Source organism: Cyprinus carpio, chromosome A4 (assembly GCF_018340385.1).
Source record: "Cyprinus carpio isolate SPL01 chromosome A4, ASM1834038v1, whole genome shotgun sequence".
Taxonomy (NCBI): domain Eukaryota; kingdom Metazoa; phylum Chordata; class Actinopteri; order Cypriniformes; family Cyprinidae; genus Cyprinus; species Cyprinus carpio.
Window position 1 is genome coordinate 21,670,947 of NC_056575.1, and position 18,258 is coordinate 21,689,204.

The following is an 18,258-nucleotide window of genomic DNA, read 5'->3' on the forward strand; positions in this document are numbered from 1 at the left end:
CAAACATCCATTCAGATCTGATCTCAAGTTCATTTCTCATTGTGTTTTATTATTTATGCACAAAAACAATAGAGAAAAATGAATGATGTACTTTTCACAAACATGATTCATGAATAATGATTGATGTGACACTACAATAAAAACAAATGTAGATAAACACACACACAGAAAATCCTAAACGGTCTGGCTCCTTCTGTATTACGTGACTTTATTCATCTTCATGGTGAAACTTCTGTGAGATCTACCAGACTATCATCTATGAGTAATTGTCAGGTTCCCTTTCGTCGCTCTGCATTTGGACTATCATCTTTCGCATGAAAGCCACTAATCAGTGGAATGCCCTACCAGAGGACATAAAAGGGTATAACGCTCATGGTCTTTTTAAATTGAAGTTAAAATCTTTTTTAACATTGAACCAATTATGTAATCATTGAGATTGTAGTAATTAAGTTGATTGACTGTTTTATTTATTATTTATCTATGGCCCTGACAGTATGTGTGTATGTATTGTATGTGAACATAGGTACTTTTTGTGTAATGTTATGTTAGTGTTGACCTGCCGGGGGGACTACGGACCAAAAACAAACCCGGTACAATACATGAAAAATAAATTAAATGTAAAAAATATTTCAAAAACCCTTCATAAACAATATAAAAGAAATAATAATAATAATAATAAAAAAAAACACTGATCTTACGGTCTATATGAGGATTTTTGACATTTATTCTGACTGTTATTTCTGTGACAGAAGTTCAGCTGCAGTATTAATGTCACGAAGAGACTCTATAACATCTCACTGTCACTGAAGACAGATTCTACCCATAATGATTTGAGCTGCATGATAAATCAGTCTATTCTGATTCATCAACACAGTTTCGCTGATGATCCAGAATAATAAACCCAAAAGCCAGGATAGAGCGGCTGAGTGAAAGTTGTCTGGACTGTGTGGATGAGGCTCATTGTGTCAGAGACGCTGTAGAAGGACAGAGTTCCTGCACTGTGATCCACAAACACTCCTATTCTACTGCTGGTGGGCTTCACAGGGAGATCAGTGTGTTTGTTATTGTGTACGAATGAGTAAATGTCAGGAGAGCAGAACAAACTCCAGGACTGATCATTAGATCCAAACACAGACTCATTACTCGATCCCTTCCTGCTGATGCTCTTATATGACACTGCTATACACACACCACCACTCCACTCAATCTCCCAGTAACAGCGTCCACACACACTCTCTCTACACAACACCTGAGAACACACATCAAATCTGTCTGGATGATCAGGATACGACTGTTTCTCTCCCACATGTGTCACCTTTCTGTTCTCCTCAGACAGACCGAGTTTAGTATATGCTGTGTTTGGATCCAGTGTGAGAAAACAGGCATCTGAACACAAGAACAGACACATTAATAACAACAACAATCACTACAGCTGTGTGTGTGTGTGTGTGTTTGTAGACCTACACTTTCGTGGTCCTGCTCTCATCCTGAGCTCTTCTCCGTGATCCACGCTATAAACACACAAAAACACGTTCATAAGTTCACTCACATATAATCAGTAAATAGTATGTATATTTGGTATGCTCTCAGAGGGGAGGGTCCGAGCTCAGAATACAGCCAGAGAACTCCCCATATCACACGCCGGGACATGAACAGTTTTTGCCCCTATTTTTAATGAGCTGAACTCAAAGAGCTAAGGTTTTTCTATGTACACAAAAGGCCTATTTCTCTCAAATATCATCCACAAATCTGTCTAAATCGGTGTTAGTGAGCACTTCTCAGGAGGTAGAGCTTTTTCGCATTTGGCTCCCCAACTCTGGAATAGCCTTCCTGATAATGTTAGGGGTTCAGACACACTTTCTATGTTTAAATCTAGATTAAAAACACATCTCTTAGGCCAAGCATTCAAATAATCCATCTCATAATTTTGGACTGCAGTTATATCTGATCAAATGCGAATTATTATTCTTTAGCTTGGGTTAAACTAATTAATTTTACTTGGCTGGAACAGCAGCTATGCTAATGATGCTAAGCTCCAGTCTGGATCCAGAACACATTAACCATAATTGATCTAGAAGAGATGAAGCCCTCCCCCTCAGAGGACCTCAGATGATGCTAACCCAGAAACAACATACAGAACTACCACATTTTGCTATAAGTTTGTTTGCGTAATTGCTGTTAATAATTTTAATCTTCTGTTTATTTACGTGTTAAATTGATTTTTCCTAACATTTCTGCCATATGCACCGTCATCACTGATAAGCTACTACTAAATATTGTAGAAACTTAATTTTCTGTAAAGTTGCTTTGCAATGATTTGTATCATAAAAAGCACTATACAAATAAACTTGAATTCTCCTTTGCCGAGATAATCCATCCACCTCACAGGTGTGCCTCAGGTTGGCCACAATAAAAGGCCACTCTAAAATGTGTAGTTTTATCACACAGCACAATGCCACAAATGTCCCAAGTTTTGAGGGGAGCGTGCAATTGGCAAGCTGACTGCAGGAATGTCCACCAGAGCTGTTGCTCGTGAATTGAATGTTCATTTCTCTTCCATATGCCATCTCCAAAGGTGTTTCAGAGAATTTGGCAGTACATCCAACCGGCCTCACAACCGCAGACCACATGTAACCACACCAGCCCAGGACCTCCACATCCAGCATCTTCACCTCCAAGATCGTCTGAGACCAGCCACCCGGACAACTGCTGCAACAATCGCATAACCAAAGAATTTCTGCACAAACTGTCAGAAACCGTCTCAGGGAAGCTCATCTGCATGCTCGTCATCCTCATCGGGGTCTCGACCTGACTGCAGTTCATCGTCGTAACCAACTAAAGTGGGCAAATGCTCACATTCAATGGCATCTGGCACTTTGGAGAGGTATTCTCTTCAAAGATGAATGCCGGTTTTCACTGTACAGGGCAGATGGCAGACAGCGTGTATGGCGTCGTGTGGGTGAGCGGTTTGCTGATGTCAACGTTCGACATCGAGTGGCCCATGGTGGCTTTGGGGTTATGGTATGGGCAGGCGTATGTTATGGACAACGAACACAGATGCATTTTATTGATGGCATTTTAAATGCACATAGATACCGTGGCGAGATCCTGAGGCCCATTGTTGTGCCAATCATCCATGACCATCACCACATTTCCTGGAAGCTGAAAACCTCCCAGTTCTTGCATGGCCAGCATACTCACCGGACGTGTCACCCATTGAGCATGTCTGGGATGCTCTGGATCGGCGCATACAACAGCGTGTTCCAGTTCCTGCCAATATCCAGCAACTTCGCACAGCCATTGAAGACTTGATATGGTGCATGACTAGCCGTTCAAAGCACTTCATGAGGATGGGAGAAAGTGCAACAGGACGGTTGTCATTGAAGCAGGATGGAGATGGCTTCTTCGGGACTGGAATGATGGTGGTAGCTTTGAAGCATGTGGGAACAACAGCCTGACTAAGTGAGATGTTGAAAATGTCTGTGAAGACATCAGTTAGTTCCACTGCACAGTCTCTCAGTACACGCCCAGGGATTTTGTCAGGACCCGGAGCTTTGCTCACAATGATCATGCTGAATCATCTCTTGGGCTTGTAGTCCATAATGTGATCACCAGGAGGAGGTGGAGTCTTCTGTGCAGTGGTGCTGTTTTGTTCCTCAAAGCGAGCGAAGAAGGCATTCAGCAGGGAGATGTTGCTGTCACAGGTCCGCGTTGGGGGCTTGTAGTCCATAATGGTCTGTATCCACTGCCACAGGCTCAGAGTGTCTCTGCTGTCGCTGAAATGATGGGCTATCCTCCTGGAGTACTGTCTCTTAGCCTGTCTGATTCCACGGGACAGGTTGGTCCTAGCTGTCCTCAGGCCCACCTCATCTCCAGCACTAAAGGCAGCGCTCCGCATCTTCAAGAGTCTGTAGACCTCCCCTGTCATCCACGGCTTCTGATTGGCCCGGACAGTGATGGTCTTTGTGACTGTTACATGATCAATACACTTGGTGATGTAGGCAGTGACAGTCTCTGAGTACTCTTGGAGGTCAGTGGTGTTATTGTATGTGGCAGCCTGCTTAAACATATTCCAGTCAGTTGTGTCAAAACAGTCTTGAAGAGCGTCTGACGACCCTTCCGGCCACACTTGAATTTGTATGTGAACTGGTTTGGCAACTTTAACGAGTGGTCTGTATGCAGGCATTAGCATGACAGTGATGTGGTCTGAGGCACCGAGGTGGGGGAGGGGGAGGGCTTTCTAAGCTCCTCTCTGTGCGGTATAAACAAAGTCTAAAATGCTTTTACCTCTTGTTGGAAAGTTAATGTGTTGGTGTATTTTTGGAAACACACTCTTTAAGTCTGCATGGTTGAAATCCCCATCTATGATGAGAAAAGCATCAGGGTGGGCTGTCTGCTGCTCACTGATGTGCTGGTACAGTTCATTTAGTGCATCGTTCCTGTTGCTGTTGTTGTTCGGAGGAATGTACAGGTGCTGGTCATATAATTAGAATATCATCAAAAAGTTTAGTGAAACTTGTATATTATATTCATTCATTACACACAGACTGATATATTTCAAATGTTTTTTTCTTTTAATTTTGACGATTATAACTGACAACTAAGGAAAATCCCAAATTCAGTATCTCAGAAAATTAGAATATTTAGAAAAGGTTCAATATTAAAGACACCTGGTGCCACACTCTAATCAGCTAATTAACTCAAAACACCTGCAAAGGCCTTTAAATGGTCTCTCAGTCTAGTTCTGTATGCTACACAATCATGGGGAAGACTGCTGACTTGACAGTTGTCCAAAAGACGACCATTGACACCTTGCACAAGGAGGGCAAGACACAAAAGGTCATTGCAAAAGAGGGCTGGCTGTTCACAGAGCTCTTGTGTCCAAGCACACTAATAGAGAGGCGAAGGGAAGGAAAAGATGTGGTAGAAAAAAAGTGTACAAGCAATAGGGATAACCGCACCCTGGAGAGGATTGTGAAACAAAACCCATTCAAAAATGTGGGGGAGATTCACAAAGAGTGGACTGCAGCTGGAGTAAGTGCTTCAAGAACCACTACGCACAGACATATGCAAGACATGGGTTTCAGCTGTCGCATTCCTTGTGTCCCTCTTGAACAAACAGACAGCGTCAGAAGCGTCTTGCTTCAAAAAGGACTGGACTGCTGCTGAGTGGTCCAAAGTTATGTTCTCTGATGAAAGTAAATTTTGCATTTCCTTTGGAAATCAGGGTCCCAGAGTCTGGAGGAAGAGAGGAAAGGCACACAATCCACGTTGCTTAAGGTCCAGTGTAAAGTTTCCACAGTCAGTGATGGTTTGGGGTGCCATGTCATCTGCTGGTGTTGGTCCACTGTGTTTTCTGAGGTCCAAGGTCAACGCAGCCGTATACCAGGAAGTTTTAGAGCACTTCATGCTTCCTGCTGCTGACCAACTTTATGGAGATGCAGATTTCATTTTCCAACAGGACTTGGCACCTGCACACAGTGCCAAAGCTACCAGTACATGGTTTAAGGACCATGGTATCCCTGTTCTAAATTGGCCAGCAAACTCACCTGACCTTAACCCCATAGAAAATCTGTGGGGTATTGTGAAGAAGAAGATACGATATGCCAGACCCAAGAATGCAGAAGAGCTGAAGGCCACTATCAGAGCAACCTGGGCTCTCATAACACCTGAGCAGTGCCACAGACTGATCGACTCCATGCCACGCCGCATTGCTGCAGTAATTCAGGCAAAAGGAGCCCCAACTAAGTATTGAGTGCTGTACATGCTCATACTTTTCATGTTCACACTTTTCAGTTGGCCAATATTTCTAAAAATCCTTTCTTTGTATTGGTCTTAAGTAATATTTAAATTTTCTGAGATACTGAATTTGGGATTTTCCTTAGTTGTCAGTTATCATCAAAATGAAAAGAAATAAACATTTTAAATATATCAGTCTGTGTGTAATGAATGAATATAATACACAAGTTTCACTTTTTGAATGGAATCAATGAAATAAATCAACTTTTTGATGATATTTCTAATTATATGACCAGCACTTGTATACAGCAACAAGCAGTATGGCTGTATATTCCCTCGGTAGATAGAACGGCCGGCACTTAATAATCATAAACTCCACCAGGGTTGAGCAGTGTTTCAGACCACAACAGCATCGCGGCACCACGCGTCACTGATGTAAACACAAAGCCCGCCACCGCAGGTTTTATGTTTTATGTTTAGCAATATGTTAAGATATTTCACATAAAAGATGTTTACATATAGTTAAACATCTTTTATAGTCAACATAATCTATAAGAGAAAATGATAGAAATGGCCCCGTTCAAAAGTTTACATATGCTTGATTCTTAACACTGTGTTGTTACCATAGACTGTATAAAAACATAGACGTATTGTCCGTGGCATCACCCATAGGTTTCCGAAGAGCGTTTTTGAAGCCGAAAGTAGGAGGGGCCAGCCGTCACCATCTTGGCAGTGCATCACTCCCAGATAATCGAAAATGGGCAAAAAGCTGGGAGCTGGTCACTCAAGTGGCTGTGCCCTTAATTATGCAGAACATTAAGGCTTAATATAATCTAAACGGACGAGTTATAAAAAAATTCACCCCCCTCACAGTTCTCATGAAGGGCAAAATTAGCTATGTAGACCAAAATAATTTTTTGAACCAGGCTGTAAACATCTTTTTTTTTTCTGCTGTAAAGTTGGGCATTTTAACATGGGGAGTCTATGGGACTGACTCCCTTTTGCAGCCAGCCTCCAGTGGCCAGTTGACGAATTACAGTTTAAGTCACTTCCTTGTTGGCTTCACGAGAGAGAGCGGGAGGTTGCTGCTTGGTTGTTACCTGGATGATCCACAGCTGTTTTTTTTTTTTTTTTTTGATAAGAGTCCCTTGTTTGTCCTGAACAGTTAAGCTTCAGGTTCCACAAATTCTTTGGTTTTTCAGCATTTTTGTTTATTTGAACCCCTTTCCAACAATTGTTGAACTGAGGGACTCATACACAACTATTACAGAAGGTACAAATGTTCACTGATGGAAAATCGATGCATTAAGAGCCAGAGGTGTAAATTTCTGAACCGAAGGAAAGGAAGATGTGTAAATTTTTATATGTACATTTATTATCATATGTTTTTTTCATTTAGAACTGCCCTTCAGAAGCTACAGAACATACATGTTTCCCAAAAGACAAAATATGTTAAATTTATCCAGATCTTCAAATTCAAAAAAATTTTCACACCCCTGGCTCTAAATGCATCGTTTAGAGTAAACTGAGATTTGGACTGAAGAACAGAATTAGGAGGGAGAGAAACCGGGGGGCAGCGATTGTTTGCGGAGGCAGTATCATGCATGGATCGGCTCCTGGTGGTTGGGGAGGAACGCAGAGAGAGGTGGAAGAAGGAAATGGAGGAGGAGCAAAGGCTTGTGCTGCTGGTGTTGGCAGCCTCACGGCAGCTTCTATTACAGGAGCTGCAGGCAACGGAAAGGTGTAGAGAGAGCTGGAGGTGAAGGGTTGAACAGAGGAGGGAGAAGAAAGAGGTTTTGCAGCGGTGAAAGGTATCTGGAGCATGGCCCAGGCTCGCTGATGGCCTACTGCTGCATACAGAACTTTGAGAAGGGCCGGATCTTGAGTTGGAAGAAGATGGAAGTGTTGAGGGATGTATATTTTTGGATCTACAGGCTCTAATGACCATTTTGGAGGGGCTAGCTGGCTGAAAAGAGACATACAAAGCGTAAAGAAATTTGTTCTTTATCTGGGAAAACTGTACGTCTGCATTAATCTGCGATTGTCTCGGCCACACCAACCATTCATTCTGGGGCTAAGACAAAAGAGGATGCTTGGGAGTGAGATGGATGTCTTTCTGGCAGAGGTGAGCAAAGTCATCAGCGTCTTGGCATGTGAGCATCCAAAAGCGTATTTAATAATTTAATTATCAGAACGAGCTCCACCTGTGCAAAACTGGTTGATTATCAGAATAAGCTCCTCCCAAACTCTGCTAATAAAACATCATTTAATGTAGATCTGCATTATTCACACACACATTCAGTACATCAGTATTAGTGTTTGACATACTTTAGTATCTGCAGGTTTGGTAGTTTGGATCCTCCAGTTTGTGCCTGAGCAGCTGGACTCCTGATTGTCCTGGGTGATTGTAGCTCAGATCCAGCTCTCTCAGGTGTGAGGAGTTTGAACTCAGAGCTGAAGACAAATAACCACAGCCTTCCTCTGTGATGATACAGCCAGACAACCTACAGACACACACAGTCAGATCATCTACAGACACACAGTCAGATCATCTACAGACACACATCATTTACAGACACACACAGATAGATATCTTCAGACAGATCATCTACAGACACACACAGTCAGATGATCATCTACAGACACACAGTCAGATGATCATCTACAGACACACACAGTCAGATAATCTACAGACACACACACAGATCATCTACAGACACACATCTACAGACACACACAGACAGATCATCTACAGACACACAGATCATCTACAGACACACAGTCATATCATCTACAGACACACATCATCTTCACACACACAGACAGATCATCTACAGACACACACAGTCAAATCTACAGACACACAGTCATCTACAGACACACACATAGAGATAATTTACAGACATACATCATCTACAGACACATAATCTACAGACAGAGTCAGATAATCTACAGACACACAGATAGATATCTACAGACACACAGATCATCTACAGACACATTTAAATCATCAACAGACACACACAGATCATCTACAGACAAACAGATCAACTACAGACACACATCAACATTGTGATCTGTTGACTGTAAATTATCTCTTATGTGTTATAAATACCTCAGTATCTGTAGCTGACAGTTTGTACTCTTCAGTCCATCAGAAATTAACTTTACACCAGAGTCCTGCAGGTCATTGTTACTCAGATCCAGCTCTCTCAGGACAGAGTTTGAGGATTGTAGAGCTGACGACAAACTCTCACAACACTTGAGATTACAGACAGCAAGACTGTAAGAGAAAAGAACACACATATCAACAGTCAAATTATCTACACACATACACACACACAGTCAGATCATCTACAGACACACATTAACATGGTGAGCAGCTGACTGTAAATTATCTCTTATATGTTCTTAATACCTCAGAATCTCCAGCTGACAGTTTTTACTCTTCAGTCCGTCAGAGATAATCTTTACACCCGAGTCCTGTAGATTATTGTTATTCAGATCCAGCTCTTTCATAACATAGCATGACTATAGTATAACTGAAGAAAAAAAAACAAAAATACAATATGAGAGATCACAGCCAGAAAATCTAGAAGACATTAAATAAAATTTAAGCAGTGGTGGGCCGTCAGGGCCAGCAGGGCCTTCTCTGCTTGCCCTATAAAAATAAAATTGTGTAAAAAAGGTTTTTATTATTATTTAGGTATCATTTTTCATTTGTGTAATGTCCACAGAATGGCCTATGATTTGTTTTGTTGAGGTTGAACTGGAATATCCTACATAAAAAAAAAAAAAAAAGTCTGCGGCCAGCACATAGACTGTAATACACCAGCACTACAGATAGTGCTTCCCTTTAGGTCAAAGACGTCAAATCTGATTTGTAACAAGCATTAATGACAGAATCATCAGCCAATCAAATTTTGATGTTCCATAAACAGCACGCCCTCTGGAACCAGCGACGTGCCAAGTGCTTCCCCCAGCCAGGGTTGCCAGGTTTTCTTGACAAAACCACCCAATCACGTATCGAGGTGTCCGCCGTTAAAAATCGCATTCCAGGAGTAAAATACAGATTTTTGGCAGGGTTCCCCTGGTAAAATTCACATTCCAGGGGATAAAAATCACATCACTGAGGTCGCTTCAAACAGCAGACATGAAAACAACCCACGGCAACATTGTTAAAGTAGCCCAATTTGGCAACACTGCGCACAGCGTTTAGTTGGGAATTTCCATGCCGCTGTCGCCGACACCTACACCAGATTGTGTTGCCGATCTGCCTTTTCAAGGAGCTCTTTTGCAGACAAAAGAGGATTAACTGAAGGATAAACTACTTAAACTGAATTCGCTAACAACGGTTTTGTGTGCCATTTCAAAGGTTGCAACTATGAGTGGCTAACAGCTAGCACCTAGCACAACAAGTTATTTGGCCATGTTTATTTTTTTAATAAGAGTAAAGGGACATGGAGTGACAGATGCACAGACTTTATTTACAAGTAACAGGTGAGTGCTTTATTATTTGACGAGTATTGATTCATGCACATTGTTATGGAGGTGTATGTGATGGTTGATAATACTGTGGCGTGGTGTGAGGATGTCCAGCATTTGTACAGTTTTGCTGCTGTGGGTGGGTGTCGTCATTTTAGAGTGACGTGAATGTTCATAGTGACCCGTCATTTGGTGGATTACTTTTACTGATCCATGTAGGGAAATTTACCGAATTTTTCGGACTATAAGTCGCACCTAAGTATAAGTTGCATCAGTCCAAAAATACATCATGACGAGGAAAAAATCATATATAAGTCGCACTGGACTATAAGTCGCATTTATTTAGAACCAAGGGAAAACATTACCATCCGCGAGAGGGAGCTCTATGCTGCTCAGTGCTCCTGTAACCTATCAGATCGGCTGCATATTTTACCGTTTGTAATCTGCAGAATAGGATTTTCTTTTGGGGGGCATTTTGTTTGCATTCAGTCTTTCTCAGTTGTCTTTAACTTAAAACTGTTAACTGAAATATTAACTTAATGTTTTCAGGGGTATGCTACAGGAGCAGTGAGCAGCATAGAGCGCCCTCTCGCGGCTGTAGACGGTAATGTTTTCTCTTGGTTAATTTCTTTTGGTTCATTTCTCTTGGTTCATGTCAAATTAATTTTGATAAATAAGTCGCACCTGACTATAAGTTGCAGGACCAGCCAAACTATGAAAAAAAAGTGTGACTTATATCGAATGCGATTTTCATGCACATCTCCTCAGTAAAGGCGCTCCTGTGATTAGTAGTATATCTCCAGCACGTGCGTTCAGATCAGGATTGCCAGGTTTTCAAAACAAAACCTGCCCAATTGCTTCTCAAAACTAGTCCAATCGTGTTTCGTTGCGGGCGATAAAAAAACACGTTTTTGGCAGAGTTCCCTTGGTAATATTCACATTTTAGGGGCTAAATATCACGTTATTGGTATTGTGGTCGCTTCAACCTGGGAACATGAAAAAACAACCACAGACTTGGCAAAATTGGTTGGCATTTACTACACCGAGCCGTAATTCACTGACAATCTACACAAAAATTGATTTTAAAATCGCAGGGCGATTCTTTGTCGATTTTGAAAGCGATTTTGTGTAGCTTGTCGGTGGACTATGGCTCTGTGTAGTAAATGCCGCTCCACCTGAACCAGTGTTGCCAAGTCTGTGGTTGTTTTTCCATGTCCGCGGGTTGAAGCGACCCCAATACCAATAACGTGATATTTAGCCCCTAAAATGCAAATTTTACAAAGGCAACCTTGCCAAAAAACTTATATTTTTACCCCTGGGATGCAATTTTTATCGGGGAACCTCCTGGAAACGCGATTGGGCTAGTTTTGGACTAGTTTTGAGAAGCAACTGGGCAGGATTTGTTGTGAAAACCTGGCAAACCCTGATCTTAACGCACGTGCTGGAGATATACTACTAATTACAGAAGCGTCTTTACTGAAGAGATGCACATGAAAATCGCATTCAATTTTTTTTGCACAGCCCTAATAGTCCAGAAAATACGGTACTTTACTTGAATTTAACCCACCCCCATCTAGTCTACTGTTAAAATTGTTGATCAGCTGTCATTGTCGTTGAGAGCCTGTGTGCGGCATAATATGCGAATTATATGCATATGGCTGTGTTAGCTGTTACAGAGATGTGTAGGGGTATGTAGTTTGCAGTTGCTTACTGAAGGCCTTGACTGAAACCCCATGGTACGCTACTGAATTTAAGAAATAACAAAACAATAAAGCCATGTACAGAGAGATGCCAGTTTAAACTGTCTGTATGAATAAGAGATAAGAGGGAATGTTTATGGAAATCCAAGGTTTATGGAGTGTTATTGTGAATTAGTTAATATAATTCTGGAATAGCCTTCCTGATAATGTTCAGGGTTCAGACACACTCTCTCTGTTTAAATCTAGATTAAAGACTCTCTCTTAGGCCAAGCATTCAAATAATGCATCTCATAATCTTGGACTGCAGTTATAGCTGATCAAATGCACATTATTATTCTTTAGCCTGGGTTAAATAAATTAAATTTACTTGGTTAGAACAGCAGCTATGCTAATTATGTCTCTATTTGTTTCTCTGTTTCTGCCACAGGATTTACATCCCATGGTAATTAGGATTAACACAAGCTCCAGAACACCTGAGAAGAGATGATGCCAAACCTGAAACAACATACAGAACTACCAAATTTTGCTATAAGTTTGATTGCATCATATAATAATTGCTGCTAATAGTGTTCATCATCTGTTTGTTTTTAAGAAAATGGATGAGTCAAAAGTATTAATTATATCAATTCAAACAATTATTATCAATAAATTAGATATTGCGATATTGACAAAAAAAATGATATCTCAATAATTTTCTTGGATTATATCAATAACGATAATTAGACAATATTTTGCTATAGGTTAGATTAGATTAGATTCAACTTTATTGTCATTGCACATGTGGGTACAAGGTAACGAAATGCAGTACAGGGGAAGAAGAAATACAGCATAACATTAGAGAAGGGAGGAAAAAAAACAACACCCAGACTATGCTCCTTTGGGAGTACAGTGTGAGAACAGGAAAAACACCTCAGCAACAAAAGGACATAATCAATACAGCATAAACACACAACTTGCAACAGGGGAGGGGAAAAGGGGGGTTGAGGTAATCCAGCACAGGCAAGCAGCCATCCGGTCCTGGTCGCAGACCCGCTTGTCAGACTGGCGGTACAAAGCAGCGAAGGTGAGGGATGAGGGGTGGGGGGGTGAATGCATATCTGTATATATGTCTGTATGTGTGAGTGTATGTATGTAAAAGTTCTTTTTTGTAGGCCTGGAGAGTTGCTACTCCTGGCATCAAATCTAGATGCTTCAGTCCGCAGGATTGTGATAGCGATACACAGCAAGTTGCCATGGAGACAGCCTTGATCAGGTCCCAGACAGAGTCAACAATCAGCAGGTGTCTGTGGAGTGGGGGGAGGAACGCAAGAGCGTCTCGCTGCAATGCTCTTCCGGGGGAGTTGTTGTTCCAACAGTGGCCTTGGCTGAGGCCAATGCTGGTAGAGGGGAGCCGAAAGAAGATAAGATTGGAGTTGTTTGGTCTTGGGGCGAGCAGCCGCATTCCAATTTACACGACTAATCTCTTAGTCCATTCTGGTCTCCAAATTGATCCATTTCCCTTTGCAAAGCCGTGAGCTTCTCCGTGATGTTATCCATATTGCAGTTAACCTTTTGAGCGGTACGGTCCCACATATGGGATTTTTATTTCCGTGCCCCTGGGAGTACAGTCCCACATATGGGATTTAGAACGTTCGGTGACATCACATAACTGTCAAATTCAAACTGCGTTTTCGCGCGTTGGCTGGCGCTGAGCCAGAGACAGACGTGCACTGCTCTTGTCATATTATCACAACTATGCAGTGTTCTTAACCACATAATGCATATTTTAGGTTTCAGACATTCAAATACACATAAGTACTAGTAAAACAATACATTTAGAGTTTGAAAAATACACTCATATGTCTATGGAAGCAACAATAACAATCCATTCAAATTTAATTTGCAGATGTGTTTTATTCATATCAGATACACATCGAATAAGTAACTGTAAAGTTCACTCTATTCATCACCCAGTTCACCTGCCACTTATTACTTGTATTTCGGGAGAAATTGATGAATTCACGTGCTGTAAATCCGACTGACAAGACTCTCTGAACTGCAGCGCGAACAAACATGGTGGTGCCCGTCTCACATTACAGATCACGATCAAGATCATTTAGAAAGTCAGGTTCCCCCGAACCCAAACTTCTTGTCGAGAAGATGGTGTCAATTGCGTTGAGAGACCAGTTGATCAGATCCATGACTTCAGTTTGGAGAGCAGTGCAGAGAGATTCTCTCAAAGTATAAGACAATAGACGAGACGAGAGAAGCAAAGCAGGGAAGGTAACGGGGAGGAGAGGGAGAGAAAATGTGACTGCCTTCGTTGAGAGCCAAGGAAGAAAAGAGTGTTTTATTCCGCAACATGCTGCAACTGTAGAAAACACATGCAAAGAGAAAAAAACACCAGCAAATTCATTGTTCAGCCCAACAATGAAGCTTATGGTGACTAAACTGCCCCAATCCCCAAACCGTCTGACTGGAATCAAAAAATGTATAGGGATAAGCGATAAATATCGGCACAATATTTAATGCACATCTCGTCAGTAAAGCTTTCTTTATTCAAACTGATTTTCTTTTTGAATATATGGTTGACTTGAAGAATGAAAGCTGTATCATACACTTGGAAAATGATGAGCTATATTACTGCTTATTGACACTAGGGGTGTGATAATACACTTAGCTCATGAGATGAAACAAAATACAGATCCTTGGTTCACTATAACATGGCAATATTTTAACACTATTTTTAAGAAATTTTCAATGACAAAATATTTGTCTTTTAAATTGCAAAAAGTAAAACAATGCAGTTGTATTTAGAAATACTTTAACTAATCTAGGGCTGTAACTAATGATAATTTTGGTAATCAAGTAATCTACTGATTATTTTGACAACTGAGTAATCTGATTTTTTTTTTTAGTAACAAAAGCAGACCTAAGTGAAAACCAGGCTTTAGTATGACTATTTATAGTTAAACTAAAAAATATCAAAACCACTGAACAACAACATATCAAAACCAAAAATTTACATGATTGTACTGAACAACAATGTAAAAATACATAATGTAATATGCCTATACGTAATAAGAACATAACCAACTTAAGTACATTATGTATTAAAACAAATACCTGCAGGGGGCGCCAAAGGCCTGGTGACGTTTCACTTTACAGCATGATTAAACTATGGGTGTGTCTCAATCAGCTCCCTAGCTCCCGAGCTCGTGAATCAGTATATCGTGTACACGAATTCGGGCACCGGAAAGTTCCCTGACTCAATGCACGTTGGGACAGTGATCACTCGAATTCCAGTGACATCATTACATACAACGTCAACGGACAACATCACTGGAATTAATAAACAGCAGACAGGACCGATCTCTTTTTAGATTTATTTTTTATTCTCTTTAAACACATTCGTTCTGTTACAAGTTCTTACAACATTTCAGCAGAATATTAATTATAAATATCAATTAGATGTCTTAAACACACACATTACTAGACAGGGATTGATGTTGAAATATGCTAAAAAAAAAACGCTTTGTCTCTTCAAATCTTCTATCGCGTGTCATTATATTTATCGAGTTTGCTCGTGTGATTTATGTTTCACGCTTCAGAAATGTGACGTTATTTCCGGTAAGGGAGCATAGTGAGCGCTGATGCTCCCTAGTTTTAACATGGAATTACCTGACATGAACACTACCACCTCTCGCATCAATTATCGCAAGTGGAGATCTATTGAGCCCACTGATTTTTCAGATTTTAAGACAGCTTACTCGAATATAAGGCTAAAATGGTGTCAGCTAGATCTGTTTATTTTTCTCAGATAATTGTCAGCAATCAGAGAAACCCTAAACAACTGTTTCACTCAATCAATAAGCTGCTTAAAAATCACAGCCTCTCTAATGTTCCTGCTTCAACTCACCTTGTAATATGTTTTTAGCACCAAAATTGATAATATAAGTAACCACACTGTTTCCACTCATACTTCTGCTGCCTCCTCCTTAAATATTTCTGCATTTTCTGATATTTCTCTCTCAAACTTTGCTATTCATGACTCCCAGTCTCTATGTAATATGGTTTTAAAACTGAAAGCCTCAACTTCCAGAGTTGATCGGATACCATCTTGTCTTTTTAAATCATGTTTTGATTCCCTGTCTCCTGTTATTTTGAGAATTATCAATAACTCTCTGTGCACCGGTGTTGTGCCAGCAGCACTTAAAACTGCTGCTGTCACCCCTGTACCAAAAACTAACAACATGGACTTTAATAATCTGAATAAGTTTCGTCCCATCTCCAATCTTCCATTCCTCGGCAAAATTTTAGAACAAACAGTGGCTTCTCAACTGTTTTCTCATCTTTCCTTTTAATGATCTTTTTGAGCCATTTCAGTCTGGATTCCATAAACTCCACAGCACTGAAACAGCGTTAGTTAAGGTCACTTATGACTTGTTAATGGCTTCTGATTCTGGCCGTCTGTCTGCACTGATTCTTCTTGATCTTAGTGCCGCTTTTGACACTAATGATCACTCAAATGTAATCACCAGTTTAGAGACTATCTTTGGAGTTTCTGATTCTGCGTTAGATTCCTACCTCTCTGATCGCAAGCAGTTTGTTGCGATGGGTGATTGCAAATCTGAGGTCGGTGTGGTGCACTGTGGTGTTCCCCAGGGATCAGTTTTGGGCCCTTTACTTTTTAGTACTTACATTTTTCCATTTGGCCAACTTTTAAGAACTCTTGGTCTTAACTTTCACTTTTATGCCGATGACACTCAGATCTATATACATTCAAAACTTGATGTCAATATGCCTGTGTCTCTTCTTTCTCAATGTTTTACTGAGATTAAAAAATGGATGTATGAAATTTTTCTTTGTCTAAACAGTGACAAGACAGAAGTGATGCTCATTGGTTCACCTCATCAGTTGCATAAAGCAGAGTCCATAACCTTAAGTGTGGATGGCTCTGCTTTACAATTCCAAACTAAACTAAAAAATCTGGGGGTGATATTTGACGGCAGTTTAACATTCGACCATTATGTTCGTAATACAGTCAAAGCATAATTTTTTCATCTCAGAAACATTGCCAAATTACGTCCCATGTTGACTTTCTCTGTGACTGAAAGTTAATCAACACTTTTGTTTTTTTCACGCATTGATTATTGTCATGCACTGCTGGCTGGAGTTTCTAAAGCTACTCTAAATAAATTACAGTTGGTACAAAATTCAGCTGCTAGAATTCTGACTAGGACCTGTGCAAGGGAGCACATCACACCTATCCTGGAAAAATTGCACTGGCTTCCTGTTAGTTTTCATATTGATTTTAAAATTCTCATGCTCACTTATAAGGCCTTGAATAATTTGGCCCCTCAATATTTGTGTGAGCTTTTAACCCCCTACACTCCTACACATGCTCTACGCTCTTCTGAAGCTAGTCTTTTAACTGTCCAAACAACACGGCTAAAATCTATCCCTTAGTGTTTTCAAATCGTCCCTTAAAATATACTATTTTAGGATAGCTTTTATGTGATTCATGTGATTACTTTGTTTGTTATTATACTGGCTTTCTATTTTATTTTATTTAATTTTTTTGTTTGATTAGTTTTTACTGCCTGCATTGTTATGTGTATCTTGTGTAAAGTGCTTTGAGATGCTACTTTTAAAGCCGCTATATAAAATAAAGTTTATTATTATTATTATTAGTTATTGCGGTGCATTGTGGGATTTTTCAGGGAGCGAATGTTCCAGTGCACTGGAAGGATTTCGCGATTGAGAGAGCCCTTAAAATGGCCGACTCCCTGATCAGTGCCCTTACTACTGAACAAGGGAGCTGATTGAGACGCACCCTATGTTTAAATCCATTAAATTTTAATATTTGGCCACATGCAGAAACTTTTATTTTGAAATCGCGATGTACAATACATGGCATATTTAGACAGTTTGATGTATTTTCTTGTGTTGGCAAAGGTTTGTAATGATTTACCTTACAAATTAAATAATGCACACTGTTTTTCCAGATGAGCGTTTTTTGAACACAATTGAAATTCACAGCGTATACAGAGGAAGAGTTTAGCCTCTTTCACACACACAGTCTTCACTGGTAAATTACCGGTAAGTTACCATTAATAGATCATGTGTGAACAGGACCTTTTCAAAAATCCCGGTAAATATGTTCTGGCAATCGTTTTTATGGAGATATGATTACTCTGAGCTGTTTACAAAGCTCCACCGCTTTTTAATTAGTTATTCTATGTAAATATGCGCTAGTTGTACATCTTTGACCATTGTGGCTCACAGCTTTTTGTTGCGCTTCTCCATTTATCAGGGCTGTGACTCTGCAATAGGATATATTATGTGCATCTCG

At 40.4% G+C, this 18,258-nt stretch overlaps 1 pseudogene; it reads right to left on the reverse strand.

The window, feature by feature from the left end:
* Positions 1-706: 706 nt before the first annotated feature.
* LOC109076980 overlaps positions 707-18,258 on the reverse strand; it is a 31,955-nt pseudogene continuing 14,403 nt past the window's right edge.